Consider the following 18,489-nt stretch of genomic DNA (forward strand, 5'->3'; position numbering starts at 1 on the left):
TCTTATGAAGGAACTTGAGCACCGTCTTTGAGTCATTCCTTGGTGTCGCAATCCCTTCAACCCACTTGGATACGTAGTCCACCGCGAGTAAAATGTATAAGTTTCCAAAAGAAGATGGGAACGGTCCCATAAAATCGATGCCCCAAACATCGAATAGCTCTATCTCCAAAATATTTTGCAGCGGCATTTCATGTCGTCTGGAAATGTTCCTAGCACGCTGGCATCTGTTACATGCCTTTTAAAATTCTTGGGCATCCTTCAATAGCAATGGCTAGTAGAAGCCTGATTGGAGGACCTTGGAAGTAGTTCTCGCACCTCCAAAATGCCCTCCACGGGGTGTTGTGTGGCAATGGTGTAAGATATCGCGCTGCTCCTCTTCGGGGACACACCGTTGAATCATTTGATCGGCACATTGTTTAAACAAGTATGGCTCATCCCAAAAATAGAACTTGGCATTATATAGAAACTTATTCTTGCCCTGGCTGTTCAATTAATAAGGAAAAACACCACTAACAAGAAAATTAACAAGGTCAGCGTACCACGGAATTGCCGTGGCATATAAAATTTTCTCGTCATGGAATTCTTCTTTAATATAAAAAATGTCATGGCATTCAGAAATGTTTTCTAGCCTAGATAAATGGTCTGCAACCTGGTTCTCTGTACCTTTCCTATCAACTACCTCTAAGTCGAACTCTTGCAAAGTAATATCCACCTAATGAGTCTAGGCTTGGCATCTTTCTTGTTCACTAAGTATTTTATAGCTGAGTGATCAGTGTGAACTATGACCTTGGTGCCTATCAAGTATGTCCTAAACTTGTCAAATGCAAATACCACGACAAATAATTCTTTCTCAGTGGTAGTATAGTTCAATTATGCCTCATTCAAGGTACGGCTAGCATAATATATAACATGAAAAATTTTACCTCTACGTTACCCAAGCACAACTCCTATGGCAAAATCACTTGCATCACACATTAATTCGAATGGTGTCGTCCAATCTGGGGGAACCACGATCGGTGAAGAGATAAGTCTTTGCTTCAACTCTTTGAATGCGCCATGGAATTTCTGATCGAACACGAACAATTGGTTCTGTTGAAGCAGGGTGCACAAGGGCTTGGATATTATAGAGAAGTCCTTGATGAATCGTCTATAAAATTCAGCATGTCCAAGGAAACTCTGAATTCCCTTGACATAAGTTGGTGGGGGTAGCTTCTCGATCACCTCGATCTTGGCTTTGTCTACCTCAATGCCCTTCGCAAAAATTTTATGGCCTAGAACAATGCCTTCAGTTACCATGAAATGGCATTTTTTCCCAGTTCAGCATGAGATCGGCTTCCTCGCATTGCTTCAATGCCTTTTCCAAATTGCTGAGGCATTTTTGAAAGTCGTCACCGAAAACAAAAAATCATCCATGAAAATTTCCAGGAAATCCTCAACCATGTCAGAAAATATGGCTTGCATGCAGCACTAAAAAGTTGCCAGGGCATTACAGAGTCCAAAAGGCATTCTTTGAAAAGCATACATGTCATAAGGACACGTAAATGTTGTCTTCTCTTGGTCCTTCGGTGCGATAGCAATTTGATTATACCCTGAGTATCCGTCCAAAAACAATAAAATGCCTTGCCAGTAAGTCGATCCAGAATTTGATCGATGAACGACAAAGGGAAACGATCCTTCTTGATGGCCTTGTTGAGCTTGCGGTAGTCCTTACAGATTCGCCACCCAGTGACTGTGCGTGTAGGTAGAAACTCGTTATCTTCGCTTGCCACCACGGTCATGCCTCCCTTCTTTGGCACACATTGGATGGGACTCACCCAAGAACTATCCGAAATGGGGTAAATCACTCCAGCGTCAAGCCATTTGAGAATCTCTTTTATCACGACTTGCTTCATGATTGGATTTAATCTTCCCTGCGGCTCTATGGATTTTCCATGACATTCCTCCAACAGGATTTTGTGCATGCAAATAGTTGGACTTATTCCCTTCAGATCTGTCATCGTCCATCCTAACGTTTTTTATGCTGTGAAAAAACACTTAGCAAACTTTATTCTTGGTTAGGAGTAAGGGCAGAGGAAATAATCACAGGCAAAGTTTTATTACTACCCAGATAAGCATATTTAAGATGTTGTGGCAAATTCTTAAGTTCTAGAGTAGGAGCATGTTGTAATTAGGGCTTGGGAGGAACAAATTCATCAAAATTCAAAGGTTCAAAACGCGTACTTGGGCTACCTTTGAGGAATCTAGCATGTTGTTCCTCGATAGAAAAATCATTAGGCTCTCTAGCCTTTAAGTCTTTCGAATAACCCCTCATCAGGTCCCAGCTGAATGAAGTTGTCCTAGCAAAATTGATCTACTTCTTTCGTGATTATTATATCCATTTCTAAAATGCTTTGGCATTCTTCAGAATCATCTATATACTTGAGGGATCATAAGACATTCATAGTGACATGTTGATCGGCCACTCTCATGGTCAGCTCGCCCCTCTCGCAGTCGATAAGAATACGACCGGTAGCTAGGAAGGGTCTCCCCAAGATGATGGGTGTTGTGGCATCGACCTCACAGTCCAGAATCAAAAAATCAACAGGAAAAACGAATTTGTCAACCCGCACGATGACATCTTCAATTCGCCCCTCAGGATGCACATGTGAATGATCGGCTAATTGTAAGATGACAGTTGTGGGTCTCGCATTTCCTATCCCAAGCTTTACGAAAATTGACTTAGGCATCAAGTTCACACTTGAGCCAAGGTCACATAGTGCCTTCCTAACAAATTTGTCTCCTATCGAACATGGGATGATAAAACTGCCCGGATCATGTCTCTTCGGTGGCAGCTTGCTTAAAGATGAGTAAAATTCTTTTGCCGTGGCAATTGTCTCATACTGCTCAGCCTTTCTTTTCTTGGTCACAATCTCCTTGAGAAATTTAGCATATATAGGTATTTGTTCCATAGCCTCCAGAAAAGGAACATTGATTTGAAGTTGACTCAGAATGTCAACAAACTTTTTAAATTGAATATCCTCGTTATGCTTTTTTAGTCTTTGTGGAAAAGGAGGTGAAGGTCTGGCTTCCTGCACTGACGTGGTGGGAATATAATTTACCTTGGCATTTTTGTTTGCTCCCTCAGTCACTTTACTTGAACTTTTATCCTTATCCTCTTCCTCTGGTGCTTCTTCTAGCACTTCTTGATCAGCTTGTACAGTCTCAGGGGGTGAATTATCCTTCTATCTTCCCCTAAACTTGTCTTTGACATTAATTTGTGTACCACTTTGTAGAGTTAGTACACTACAGTGCTCTTTGCCATGAGGTTTTGTGACTTCAGTGTAACTCGGGAGATGCCCTAGTCGTCGTTCTTGTAATGTCGCAGCAATTTGACCAACCTGATTCTCCAATGTCCTTAGCGACGAACTGTGGCTCTGAAGTAGAGCCCCTTGGTTTTTGATGAAGGTTGCATGGTCTTGCAGCATTGTCTTTGTTGTTGCTATGAACTCTAGCATTGTGGCCTCCAAAGAACTGGTGTTAGATGAAGATGGCCCTCCCTTGTTGGAATTATGCCAGGCATATTCGATTGAAAACCTTGGGAGTCATTGAACTTCTATTGCCAAGCTGGTTGATGAGAATTGTTGGTTCCTTGGTTTTCCCACGAAAAGTTTGGATGTTGACGCCATCCAGGATTATACGTGTTAGAATAGGGGTTGTTGTTGCCTCAGTTAAAGTTGCCTACATAATTGATGGATTCTTGATTGGTCGGGTAGTCACTCTCATTGTGATTGTCATGGAATAATAAAGATGTTGAATGGGTTGCCTTTACTTCTCTCACCTCGCTTGGCCTTTGCAAATTCTTCAGCATATTGGTGATAGCAGCAAGTTGGGAGGACACCGAATCCTTAGTGTCTAGCTCGAAAGCTCCATGTGATTTTCTCCCAAATCCAAGCCTTGTGGATGGAAATTGATAATCATTGGTGGCAATCCTATCCAGAATGTCAAATGCCTCTGCTAGTGATATGTCAAGTAAGGTCACATTTGTCGAGGCATCTAGCATCATCCTCATGGGTGCATTAACTCCATTGTTGAACATCAGAACTTGCATCCAATCTTGAAAACCATGATTCAAACATTTGCGAAGCAATCCTTTGTATCGATCCCAGTACTCATACATCGACTCGCCATCAGCTTGATGAAAAGAAGCAATGTCGTTCCTCAGTTGGGTGTTCATGTTCGGAGGATTATACCGCAGCAAAAAAATTTTGTACAGAACATTCCACGAATCTATTGAACCCGCTGGAATGCCACTCAACCAAGCCCTTGCTCAGTCATGCAGAGAATAAGGAAATAGCTTTAGTTTCAAAACATCTTCGTGCACTCCTTGTTGGCGAAAAGAATCGCACACCTCCAAAAAGTTACGAATGTACTGACTGGCATCTTCATTTGGCATGCCCCCAAATTGCCCTATGGAGTTCAACATATTAAACATGACAGGTTTGAGCTCGAACTGGGCTGCCTGAATTTTTAGTGCCACAATTTCAGGATTTAAGCCATCTAAGATCGGGTTTAAGTGATCACGAATGGCACGAGGTCAGGTTGCATTCCCAGTATTTAGATTTACCTCGGCATTCTGATCATCCTCATGACCAATGCCTTGATTTTCGATTTGATACATATTTGCGTGTTCAGCACGTCTTCTTTGCCTAAAAAGCCTCTCGATCTCAGGTTCAACCGGTTTTAATGGCTCGTCCGAATGTCTTCTGGTCATACACCGCGAAAAACCTAAAAAAAGGAAAATAAAAAGTAAAGCTATCTAAAAAAGTAAAATAAAAATTCTTTGACAAAACAAATTAATTTCAGTTTTCAGTTCCTGGAAACGGCGCCAAAAACTTGTCTGCTATTTGTGAGTACTATATATGGGTGCGAAAATATATGCAAGTATACACAATCGAACAAGTAATACAGTGATGAGTGAGTATCGTCTCCACATGGATTGGAGGAAATTGATAAGTTCAATCAAAGCGCTTTACTATGTCACCTAAGTAAAGTTAATGATGGTATTTGCAAATGAAAATGTTATGGCAAAATGAATGGGTGTTGTGGAAATTGTCTGATGGTAATATGGTAGCAAATTGGAATGTTATGGCAAATTGAATTGTGTTGAGTGAAAACAAATGAAAATGTAAAGGAAAAATAAATTGTAAATATTTGCCTATAAGGACTTTAGACTCCTCATACGACAAGCTACTATGGGAATGAGTGATAGGAGTTATATAGGAAAGTTAAGTCTACTTCTCATAATGGTCTTACTTCTATGCCTTCTCTGCTCGACAGAGTTTACTAAAGGTGTCCTATGTTATCTCTAGTTAAGGGACTTGACAGATTGAAAATGCCTTGGCAAAACCGATTGGTGTTAGCTACTGCAGGGATCCTATTGGTCTAGATAACAGGATATACCTCGGTAATACCTTTTTGCGGCAGCTTTAACATCTAACCTATCGCTCATGCACAACTCCTTTTAGTCGAATAAAATCCTAGCCTTATCTCTAAGGTGGATTAGGCCTAGTTGCTATCTGGAATCCCTTGCTTATGTGGTTCATCCCTAGCTTCTCTTGAATACTAAGGATATGCTACTTAGGCCTTCTCTCGAACACTAAGTAATCACCTAAGGAATAACTACTCTCATAGCTCCTACAACCTTAAAGAATTAAAATTCATAAGCAAAACATATTATAACATAGAAAAACAATAATTCATTAAAGAAAATCTTAAATATCCAAAATAAACTCCCACCAAATAGGATTAGTTCAAGGTGGGGTTCGAAATAAGCAAGCACATAGCAAGTTAATATGTTCCTTATAACACAAAATATAAATATGAAAGCAAAGAGCAAAGGGAAGGAGAAAAAGCCTTCGAAGTGCACTGCCGGAGCTTCCCTCGGCCACCACGAACTGTCCCAGCGAACTAGCTCCTCTCGGACGTCTAGAATGCCACTCCCGCTAGCTTGTCAGCGGAGGAATGCCACGGCAAAAACGATTGACGAAAAAAAGAGAACTTTTTCTCTGAATTTTTAGGCTCTTGGCGGCTGTCTAAAAATCTCCAAGTCTCTTTAAAAAGTCAGACTTCATCTTCTATTTATAGGGGAGAATGAACCTAGGGTTTTGTGTTAAAATTACATTAGTACCCTAAAGTTCATTCCTTTTATGTGAGAGTCGTTGCAAAGATGGTAATTGGCCCCTCCTTTATGGCTGATTGCAGAAATCATGTTTTATGCCATGATAGCTGGCTCTTACTAAAAATATTTTCTTTGACTTTTTCTGCCCAGAAATGTCGTTCAAGTTGTCACGGCAATCACATTTTTCTCAGTTGTCTCATCATGTCATGGAAATTCCCTTTTGCTTATCATTGCTCCCAAATCCTTCACATCATCAAACAAAACACATTCCCTATAAAGCAACACTGATTACAAAATAAAAATGTCGCGGTAAATAGAATTTCACCACATGCAACTATATGCTCCTAAATGTATCTATATGATCCTATATGAGCTCTTAGACAATCAATAACTTAAGTGAAAAGGTCCCAAATATGACCTTTTTACGGAGTTATCAATTTTTCTAATGCTTAATCTTTAGTACTTAAGAATAGAACCCAAGTATATCTAGAATAGTCATCTATCAATACAAAGCAATATTATTTTCCACCCAAGCTAATAGTTCTAATTGGCCCAAAAAGATCTATATGGATCAATTGTAATACTCTACTAGTTGATACATCATTAATGGACTTAAAGGAAGCTCTTTGATGTTTTCCTTCAGCACATGCATCACATATTTTATCCTTGTCAAATTTTAGCTTTGGCAACCCTCTTACTAAATCTCCTTGAATTAGTCTTTGTAAAACACACATGCTAGTATGTCCTAGTCTCCTATGCCATAACCAACTATCATGTTCATCCTTGGCAACTAGTCATAAATTATTCATATTTATGGAATCTAAATGCACCATGTAAATGTTTCATATTCTATGACCAATAAGCATAATCTTGTTAGATACAATGTCAATGACTTTACAACCATTTGTTTCAAATAAGACATTGTATCCTTTATCACAAAATTGACTAATACTCAATAGATTATGCTTTAACCCATTCACATACAATACATTTTTTATTTGTATGGAATAGGTATTACCTATTGTACATATACCTTCAATGTGACCTTTTGAATTATCACCAAAAGTCACCTCTCCTCCATTTTTATCGTTAAGCTCGATGAACTGGCTCTTGTCTCTGGTCATATGTCTTGAGTATCCACTATCAAGGTACCATGAGTTTGAACTTGTATTTTGTGCCTTATAGCAATGTTTTTTTCCTACAAACATAGATTAATTTTTTATTGTTGGTACCCAATTTCTTTTGGGTCCATATTTATTAGTTTCTAAAATCTAGTCCCTTTAGGTATCTATTTGTGTAGGATATCCTTAATTTTAGTAGTAATGAGTTCTTTAGGAACCCATATTTTCCTAACGATTTTACCAGTAGAGGTTCTTTGGGGGCCTCTATGATTGTATTTTTTAAAACTTTTTCTAACAAAGTTGGATTTTGAACTTTCTCCATTTTCAAAATGTTTTGTTCCAACTTTATCAAAAGAAGCTTTAAGATCATCAATTTTCTTTTGATGATCGTCATTAACTCTTGAAAGTAAGTTATGCAAATCGGTATTTTTCTTTTCAAATTCATCTAATTTGATTTGTAATTCTTTCATCTTACTTTCAAGATCGTTGTTGGTCTTGGATATGAGATTATTTTCAATTTTCAGTTTTGAAATATCATTTTTGTATTTTAAATATAATTTCTCATAATCCGAGGCCAACCCAATATATTCCTCTAATAGCCCATCAAAAGAATAATCTTTAAAATTAAATGAGCTAGAGGTTACCTAAGAGCTTTCCCCGATGGCCATCAAGCACAAGTTTTCTACTTCTTGTTCCTCTTCATCAGATTGTTCATCATCGCTCCATGTAGCCGCATGAGCCTTGTGCTTTTTCTTTGATTGGCCCTTTTTCTTCAATTGTGGGCAATCATATTTGACATGTCTCGACTTTTTGCATTTGTAACAAATTATTGGGTCTTTCTCCTTCGATTCAGTTTTAAAGCCTTTATTTCGTTTGAATTTTCTTCCTCGGTTGGGCCCCATCAATTTTCTGAACCGTTTGGAAAATAATGTCATTTCCTCGTCATCTTCATCCGAATCACTCTTATCTCTTGTGGATTTGAGAGTAACTCCTACGTTCTTATTTTTCTCCGTCTCCTTCTTTGTCTCGTTAATCTTCTCGAGGTCTACTTCATCTTGAAGCATCATTTCATGAGTGATGAGACAACCAATTAACTCGTCAAGAGTTAAACTAACTTCCTTACAAACTTCTCATTTGGAATGATCTCTCCATATGATTTGAGACCATTGACAATCATGGAAAATCTATCCGTCGTAGCTTTGATGTCTTCATCTGATTTCATCCTGAAATTTTCATAGCTATGAGTTCGAAGAGTAATTTTAGATTCTTTTACCTCGTCTGTGCCTTCATGAGTGACTTGTAGTTTATCTCATATCTCTTTGGCAGTTGTACAAGATGAAACTCTCCCGTATTCATCTGGTCCAAGAGCACAAAAAATAATATGGATAGCCTTTGAGTTGAGCTGGAACATTCTTGTCTCTCCTTCACTCCACAATGTTGAATGAGTGGAATGAATGATGTATCTGTCTTCTATGATATTCCATGCTCCCATTTCACTTTCTTGAATGAAGTACCTCATTCTATTCATCCAATAAGCATAATTAGCTCCATTGAAGAAAGGAGCCTTGTTGACAGGCATAGAATCAAGACCAAAGTTGGAGTTTGAAATGGAGGCCATTGATGACTTGAATATCGATATAACTCTTCTCGAATCGACTCAAGAGGTGATTAAACCTTCAAATGAGTGAGGCTATGATACCAATTGTTGAGTTAATCGATCGACTAAATAGCCAAGAGGTGGTGAATTGGCAATAAAAATTTTGGTGGAAGGTTTTGTATAATATTGAAAATAATTGCACAATGATTTAGAGTGGTTTGAATTTCCTAACCAAAGTCTACGTCCACTACCTTAGCTATCTACACTAAGGATTTTTTGCAAATTCACTAATTTGTCTTTCTTTTTTAGGACAAAGAGTAACCTTACAAATACCTCAAGAATTATACCCCAAATTCTTAAAAACACTCTCTCCCAAAGAGAACAATACAAATTTCGATAACTTACAGAAAAACCTCACAAGGCAAGATGTTTGCACATTTCTAGAACAAAGAAAGAACACTCAAGAATAATACAATTGATTACAATAAGTGTTCTTGAAAACAAAAATGAATATTGAATTAAATAGGCTTGAAAATGCTCAAACTTGAGGTTTGATGCTTTCTCTTTGATTCTCTAGCTTCTCTTCTTAATTGTTATTGATCAATGGTTCCTAAGCTTGTTTAAATACACCTTGGATCACTTCTGAACGTTGTGGATCATTGGTGAAGTCAATAGAGTCATTATTGTGTAATTATCAATTAATAAAACAGTTGGGAGCTTGTGTGCATCGATGCATAGTCAAAGTGCATCGATACACTGTTTGTATAATTCAAATATTTCGACCGTTATAAGACTTAGTGCATCGGTACACTAATTACATTTGATGTTTCAAAAGAGCCAGGAGTGCATCGATGCATGGTTTGTGCATCCGTACACAAAATGCATTCGATGTTTTAAAATATACAAGAGTGCATCGATGCATGACTTGTGCATCGGAACACAAAATGCATTCGAAATGGGTGTGCATTGATGCATCAATGAGTGCATCGGTACATCCCTTCATAAAATTGATTTTTGGCTCAATTTTGGTTCGAAATACTTTGTAAAATTTGTTTCAAAAATATTTTAAGTTTAAAACACAAGTTTACACTTTAGTAAGGATTGAAATTGATCTTTGAAAAACTTGAAGTAATATTTTGATATTCGAATAATTGAATCGAATATACTTTGAGCAAGATTGAAAAATCTTAAAATTCATTTATACTAAATTTGTTATATAGAAACATCAAAATGTTTTCAACAGTAAGGTTAATAATGTCATTTCCATTATTTAAATTAGTAGTATTTAACAAGGATCATTGAATTTAAATTGATTTTCCATGTTAAATAAGGAATGTTGGATGAAAAATGGCAAGATTGAAATTTGGAAATAGTACAAGGGCAAAGTTGGAAGTTAATAATTTGTTGGTTCATCTTTAACCATGGATGAATAAAATGACATGTGGTTTGGTAATAAACATGTGATATTAAGGGTAAAATGGACATTTAACATTAAAATGAATTTTAAGTGTGTAGTTTAATATATAATATTAACTATATTGTTAGATTCATATTCGAGTAATATTTCTAATGGTCAGAAATCAGGGTAGCAGATTATGATCAAAACAGATTATGTAAGCTATATTAGAAAATTCACCCTAAAATGTATAAGTTAAACTAGAAAGAGTACTTAATATTGTTAGATTCGTATTCGAGTATAGTTTTTAATAGTATAAAGGAAATAAATTTTAAGTGAGTAGTTTAGTACATAATATTAATTCTTTACGGGTGGCGCAAACTGCCAGAATAGGGAGTTGTAATAAATCATGCATTTTATGTTATTTTTAGGTTATATGCTATTTTAAATGTTCAATTTGAGCCCACTATATTATATTGCTATGATGACTATAATGTTAATCATATGATGGATATGATGCTTATATGTTGAAAAGAAAAGTGATTAATGATGTTTTTATAATATATTCATGTTATGTGAAAAATGAAAAATTTCAGGTATGAACTGCCAAATGCATTGTTATATGAGATTTTGATATATTCATATCTATGGATACTTTGACATATGAATGATAATATGATAATTTATCTATGAGTATCGATGGATACTTCCGATGAATGAAAGCTATATAACTTTCATAAAATGCCCATTTTATGCACGTTGCTTGGTATAATTGCCATGCCCATAATATGTGAATTTGGTACTACAGTGTATTATGCCATAGAGGTGGAGTATCATTAGTTTCATGATGCACATAGTAAGTGAATTTGGTACTATTGTGCGTAGCTACAGTGAGTACATGGTAAGTGAATTTGGTACCATGTTACTTTAGGGAATGTAAAACATAGTAAGTGAATTTGGTACTATGGTATTCTCAATTATCAATGCATGACGTTGTGTTCTACAACACTTGTATATTTGCCTGGCACTAAAAGTACAATATGTTGATACTAGAGACTCGAGTTCCATGCATTCCCATTTATCATACATTGGGTTATGGTTTACATGAAAAGTGAAAAGTATAGGTTATATGATCTAAGTGACAAAATATATTTTATTGAGTACTTTGATTTGGCATTATATATCTTATATATGAGAAATGATGTTTTACAGGTTATATGATTAAAGAATGACTTTAATAAGTTAATTTTATATGTTCATTGAAAGTAAATCTTTCATTAAATACTCTGAATTGGCATAAAATGCTATATCTCTAAATTGTTGGTTTACAAGTTATCTGATAAGGCAAAGACTTTGACAAGTTTATTTATACGTTTATACGTTATTATATGATATTTAAAGTATTATGATTTATACGATATTTTATTTTTCCACATGCCTTATTTTATTTACGATAATGCCTCACTAAGTGTATACTTAGCGTGTGATGATTTTCACGCATAGCTAAAAGAGATTGAGCAGGGTAAGGAACTTAGCTTGGCATCGCTTATCAAGGATTATACACCAATAACAATAATGGCATCCTACAGTTATTTTTTATTTTCTATATGGCATGTTGTTAGGATTTTCAGAAGCTCAAATCGACAACCGGAACTGTTTACAAAGAGGGGTCGGAACAGTTTTGTGTTTAGGGAGTAAGGAGATTAAAAGATGGAGAATTGTACAGCAATTTATAGTGGTTCAACTTTATCAACCAAAGTCTACGTCCACTACCTTAGCTCCTCACCAAGGATTTTCCAACAAATTCACTAATTTGTTCTTTCTTTTGAGGAAAAAGAGATAACCTTACAACTCCCTAGTTTTTCCGGGCATTAAAACTAACGTTCAAGGATCCAAAGCAATTTGGATACCAAAAGCTACTTAAATGTCTCTTGTAGGTGTGTGGGAGCAATAGTGATGAAAGTGATGATATTCAAGATGCTCTAGCCACACGTGAAAAAGGAATAGGTAACCTATAAGCTTAATGCTTTTAATTTTGGTTATTTGGTTGCTCATTTATTTTTTAGCATGCATGAGTTTTGGATTTAAATGATTATGTTTTGTTTTAATCTCATGTATGTTAAAAAAAATTGGTATGATGAGCATTTTAATGATTTAATGATCTTACATAATTCTTAGTTCATCATAATGAAATTTTGGTCAAAATGAGTTTTAATGCAAATGATATCTCTCTAACAATTGATATCAATTTATCAAAAACTTTGATTTTACAAATTTTAAATTTTTGACCCAAAATTTAAATGTTTATACATGTGATTTAAATGAAAATGATATCTCTCTAATAATTGATATCAAAATTTTCAAATGCATAACATTTTTGGAAAACTTTATGCATATGCACTTAATTTCAATAATTAATATTGCATAAAGTATTTTAGACTTGGATATATTGAATTTCATGTACTACTAACATTTTTGTTATTCTTTGTTGAAATTCAATTTTGTTTAAGTGTCAAGTTCTTAAAGCTAAATTTTGTTTGGAACGCATTTATTGAGGGGGAGCTTTGATTTTTCAAATAAGTTTTAAAATGTCAAATTTACTACTTACTCTCGAAAGTTATTTTGAACTTCAAAGATTGAATTATTTTTTATATAACAAAAAAGGGGAGAAGTTTGGTTTGAAAAATTCAATTTCTTAATGAAAAAGGGGGAGCTTAACATTTTCATATATTTTCAAACAATTGGTAACAATTGATATCATTTTGTTAACAATTGGTATCGTTTTCATTAAACATTTTATTAAGGGGGGAGTTTTGCCAAAAACAATTTTTCAAATGTTTTTTTATATCAAAAAGGGAGAGATTGTTGAATTATGTTTCGATATAATAAATTTAAAGGCAAAATGTTTTTGGACTTGAATTGAATTTATTCAAAGTTTTAAAAAGGGTTTCAAAAATAATTCAAAGTCCATTAAATTCGGATTTGAGCAAAAATGCTAAAGGGTGTCAAAGTGCATCCATGCACCCCTCCAGTGCATCCATGAACCCCTGCAATGCATCCATGAACCTGCCACTAGTGTATCGATGCACCATGTAGTGCAGCCATGCACTCCATTTCGAATGCAATTAGTGCATCCATGCGCCAAGGCTGCAACGGCTAGTTTATTTGAATTTAATGAAGGGGTGCATGGATGCACTTTGACACCCTTTAGCATTTTTACTCAAATCTGAATTTAATGGACTTTGAATTATTTTTGAAACCTTTTTAAAACTTTGAATAAATTCAATTCAAGTCCAAAAACATTTTTCCTTTAAATTTATTATATCGAAACATAATTCAACAATCTCTCCCTTTTTGATATAACAAAACATTTGAAAAATTGTTTTTGGCAAAACTCCCCCCTTAATAAAATGTTTAATGAAAAAGATACCAATTGTTAACAAAATGATATCAATTGTTACCAATTGTTTGAAAATATATGAAAATGTTAAGCTCCCGCTTTTTCATTAAGAAATTGAATTTTTCAAACCAAACTTCTCCCCTTTTTTGTTATATAAAAAATAATTCAATCTTTGAAGTTCAAAATAACTTTGGAGAGTAAGTAGTAAATTTGATATTTTAAAACTTATTTGAAAAATCAAAGCTCCCCCTCAATAAATGTGTTCCAAACAAAATTTAGCTTTAAGAACTTGACACTTAAACAAAATTGAATTTCAACAAAGAATAACAAACATGTTAGTAGTACATGAAATTCAATATATCCAAGTCTAAAATACTTTATGCAATATTAATTATTGAAATTAAGTGCATATGCATAAAGTTTTCCAAAAATGTTATGCATTTGAAAATTTTGATATCAATTGTTAGAGAGATATCATTTTCATTTAAGTCACATGTATAAACATTTAAATTTTGGGTCAAAAATTTAAAATTTGTAAAATCAAAGTTTTTGAAAAATTGATATCAATTGTTAGAGAGATATCATTTGCATTAAAGCTCATTTTGACCAAAATTTCATTATGATGAACTAAGAATTATGTAAGATCATTAAATCATTAAAATGCTCATCATACCAATTTTTTTTAACATACATGAGATTAAAACAAAACATAATCATTTAAATCCAAAACTCATGCATGCTAAAAAATAAATTAGCAACCAAATAACCAAAATTAAAAGCATTAACCTTATAGGTTACCTGTTCCTTTTTCACGTGTGGCTAGAGCATCTTGAATATCATCACTTTCATCACCATTGCTCCCACACACCTACAAGAGACATTTAAGTAGCTTTTGGTATCCAAATTGCTTTGGATCCTTGAACGTTAGTTTTAATGCCCCTTGTTCCTTTCGGAACCCATACTTGCCTAATTTTAAAACATTTTCCTTTCTTCAAAGGAAAAGTATGTTCCTTATGACCATGATAATGAAAATGTGAGCATATTGTCATTATTGTACTAGATAAATTATTTAAAATGATTTCTTTTTCTTTTGTTAAGCATCCAAGCTTAACTTTTAAATAAAAATTTCCTTTTTCAAAACTTTCAATTTTCATTTTTGAAAACTCTAAATCCTTTTTCAAAATTTCATTTTGGTTTTCAAAATCCATTTTTACTTTCAAAAGAAAATTGTTTTCTTGTTTATATTTTGAAATCATTTTCTTATATTTGGAATTCATGGTCTCAAATCCCAAATACAATTTATTATAAGCATATTGTAACTCATCAAAAGAATATGAATTAAATTCATTTGAGTTAGAAGATACCTCGGGCTCTTCACGGACCATTAAAGACACCACCTTTGTTGGTTCTTCTTTCTTATTTCCATGGATTTCCTCGAGCTTATTCCAAAGCTCCTTGGCACTTGAACATGAAGAAACTCCTTTATAGATTTCAGGACCAAATGCACACAACACCATGTGCATGGCCTTGGCATTAAGTTGAGCTTTATTCCGTTCTTTGTCACTCCTCTTCTTCTCCTTCTTCTTTAAAGAAGAGTAGCCATTCTCGATTATCTCTCATGCATCAAGATCATTGGATTGGATAAATACCTTCATTAATTTCTTCCAATGACGATAGTTGACTCCATTAAAGTATGGAGGCTTGTACGTTGGTAGGGAGTTTACCATGTGGAACGAGCCAGAGGTAGAAGTCATCTTCTCAGTTGTGTCAGGAATTGGTAGAGCTTCTTCGAGGATTGTCTCAAGGTGGTTAAACCTTCTTAACGAGTTAGGCTCTGATGCCAATTGTTGGGATTTTCGGAAGCTCAAATCGACAACCGGAACGGTTTGCAAAGAGGGGTCAGAACGGTTTTGTGTTTAGGGAGTAAGGAGACTGAAAGATAGAGAATTGCATAGCAATTTATAGTGGTTCGACTTTATCAACCAAAGTATACATCCACTACCTTATCTCCTCACCAAGGATTTTCCAACAAATTCACTAATTTGTTCTTTCTTTTAAGGAAAAAGAGATAACCTTACAACTCCCTAGTTTTTCCGGGCCAAACTAAAACATTTCCCCTTTACAAAATGATAAGAAATGTAAACAAGAAAAACCTCTCTAAGGTAGGTGTTTACAAGAATTAAGCTCACACGAACAAAATATTTACAAGAGAAAGATGAAATAAGAATGAAGAACTCTTCTCTTGTGTTTGATTGCTTGGATAGTTGTTCTCTCACTTCTTCAAGTGTCCTTAGCTTGTATTTATAGCTTGGAATGTGTTTGATGTCGTATATAACCGTTGGGGATGTTTTGGAGCCGTTTGGGGATGATATTTCTACTCAAAAAGGCTGCCCATAACATGGTGCATTGGTGCACTATCAAGGTGCATCGATACCCCTTCATTAAATTCAAATAAATTAGCCGTTGCAGCCTTGGTGCATGGATGCACTAATTGCATTCGAAATGGAGTGCATGGCTGCACTACATGGTGCATCGATACACTAGTGGCAGGTGCATGGATGCATTGCAAGGGTGCATGGATGCACTGGAGGGGTGCATGGATGCACTTTGACACCCTTTAGCATTTTTTTCTCAAATCCAAATTTAATGGACTTTGAATTATTTTTGAAACCTTTTTAAAACTTTGAATAAATTTAATTCAAGTCCAAAAACATTTTGCCTTTAAATGTGTTATATCGAAACATAATTCAACACATGTATACATATATAAGTGTTAGTAATATTTTTATATGACTAGATTTAAATGGGTCGCGTACGCTATGATATGTCTATGAAGTTTAAATGGTTTATAATAGTTTATATGTGTGAATCTAGTAAGTAAAAATGGTTATGAATATAGATTAAGTCTTATATTTTCATAAAGTTATATTTTAATAGCATAAAGATGAATTTATATTTAGGCGATTTCACTTAGAGTATGATACAGTATTGAATTGTCATGTTGCTGCCTAAAATCGGATTTTAGTTAGGTGTTAAAGTATTATATTTTGATTTTACGTGATTAAATATTTTTTATGATTGATGTTAAATTTGATGATTTCAAACGATTTTTTTACCAATTTTCGAATAAGAACTATTTTAAAAGTATTATATTACATCTCTGACTTGTATTCGGTGATAGATACGGGAAAGAGGTGTTACAGGACCTATTAGTAACCTAAATGTCATGCTATGTATTTCAATTATTTGGCTCAACTCGTATTTTGACGTGGTTTTTTTAATGTAGCCATATTTAGGGACTCAATTATATTCATAATGATGTGATTTGCAAGCTCCTTCTCATAGGGCCCATAGAAGGGTAAAAAGGTTTTGAAGTGTTGAAAAGTGTTTGATTGTCCTCCAAAAGAGTCTTTAAATTTTTAAATGGATAAGAAATATTTATGGGTCATATAGGTGGAGTTTAGGGATTATGTAATGTATGTTGAGTGTTTTCTGATGTCCAAATTCATATTTTGATGTTACTTAGTGATCATGGGAACAAATAAAGGTCACTTGGAGATGAAAATTACATTTATAGTGAATTAGAGCAGAGGTTTCAAAACCCCCAAAAGAGGTTTTGAAACCATTTCGGCAGAATACTCAAAGTTGATGTGGTTTTGAAACCCCCAGGTGGTTTTCAAACCCTTGATATTAGTATTTTTTGTATAACTTTTGCATATGATGTTAGAATCCATTGTCATTTTTTTGGAATTCTTATTTTTAAAATATATATCTATTAAACTATTATTTAGTAAATAAAAAGGTAAATTTTAAAATAGTCCTCATAAATTTTATATTTACAATATAGTCTCTAAGGTTCATAAATTAGCATTCAACCATCTTCTTCAAATCTAATCGATTTAATTCTTTCAAGGTAGTTTCAAAATGGTTTTAGAAGCTTCACTGATGTGATTAATTGCTTGTTCATGAAATGATGACTAATAAATTATTTTAGACTATATATATTGTTTTTATGTGAATCGCCTATCCAGCTCAGTTGGTAGAGCACAAGGCTCTTAACCTTGGGGTCGTGGGATTGAGTCCCACGGGGGGTAATTCATAATTTGGAGGTCTCCAAGGAAGCTGCTCTCAACCTGGCATTGGGGGCAGCCTACTATCCTACCTCCCCCTTACCCCATTACATATGGGAATAAGGGTCAGCTAATTTATATTGTTTCTATGTCTAGTGTAACACCTCTTGCTTAGTTAAAAACCTAGATCGGGTAAAGGTATTACATTGGTAAGTTCATGCTTCAGATCAGGCTACTGGTTTTAGGCTTATATCATGTTATAGCACTGTGTATAAATGTATTACCAAGATAATGGCAAAAATATTGAAGTTGTGATTTCCATTTATTATTCTTCTTAATAAGAGTGATTTTTCGGTTGGTTAAGAAATTGTGTATGGTTATGGGAGGAGATGTTTGTCATCTAGGTGTGCGTTGAAAATTAATTTAAGGAATGCATTTGAATCTATCAGCTGGAGTTTTATTCTTTAAATTCTTAGGGTGTTGGGTATCCCTAAGCAGTTTAATGGGTGAATTAGAGCTTGTATTACCATGTATAGGTTCTCTGTGAGTTTAAATAGAGGTTTGGTTGGTTATTTTTTCGTTGCCAAAGGAGTTAGATAAAGAGATCCATTTCCTCCTTGTATGTTTATCATGATTATGAATATTCTCTCTTGCTTGATGAATTTGGCAGGAAAACATAATATTTTTATTTTCATCCAAAATGTAGAAAAATTGGTTTAATTCACATTTGTTTTGTTGATGACTTTTT

Source organism: Hibiscus syriacus, unplaced genomic scaffold (assembly GCF_006381635.1).
Source record: "Hibiscus syriacus cultivar Baekdansim isolate YM2019G1 unplaced genomic scaffold, ASM638163v2 tig00001713_pilon, whole genome shotgun sequence".
Classification (NCBI taxonomy): domain Eukaryota; kingdom Viridiplantae; phylum Streptophyta; class Magnoliopsida; order Malvales; family Malvaceae; genus Hibiscus; species Hibiscus syriacus.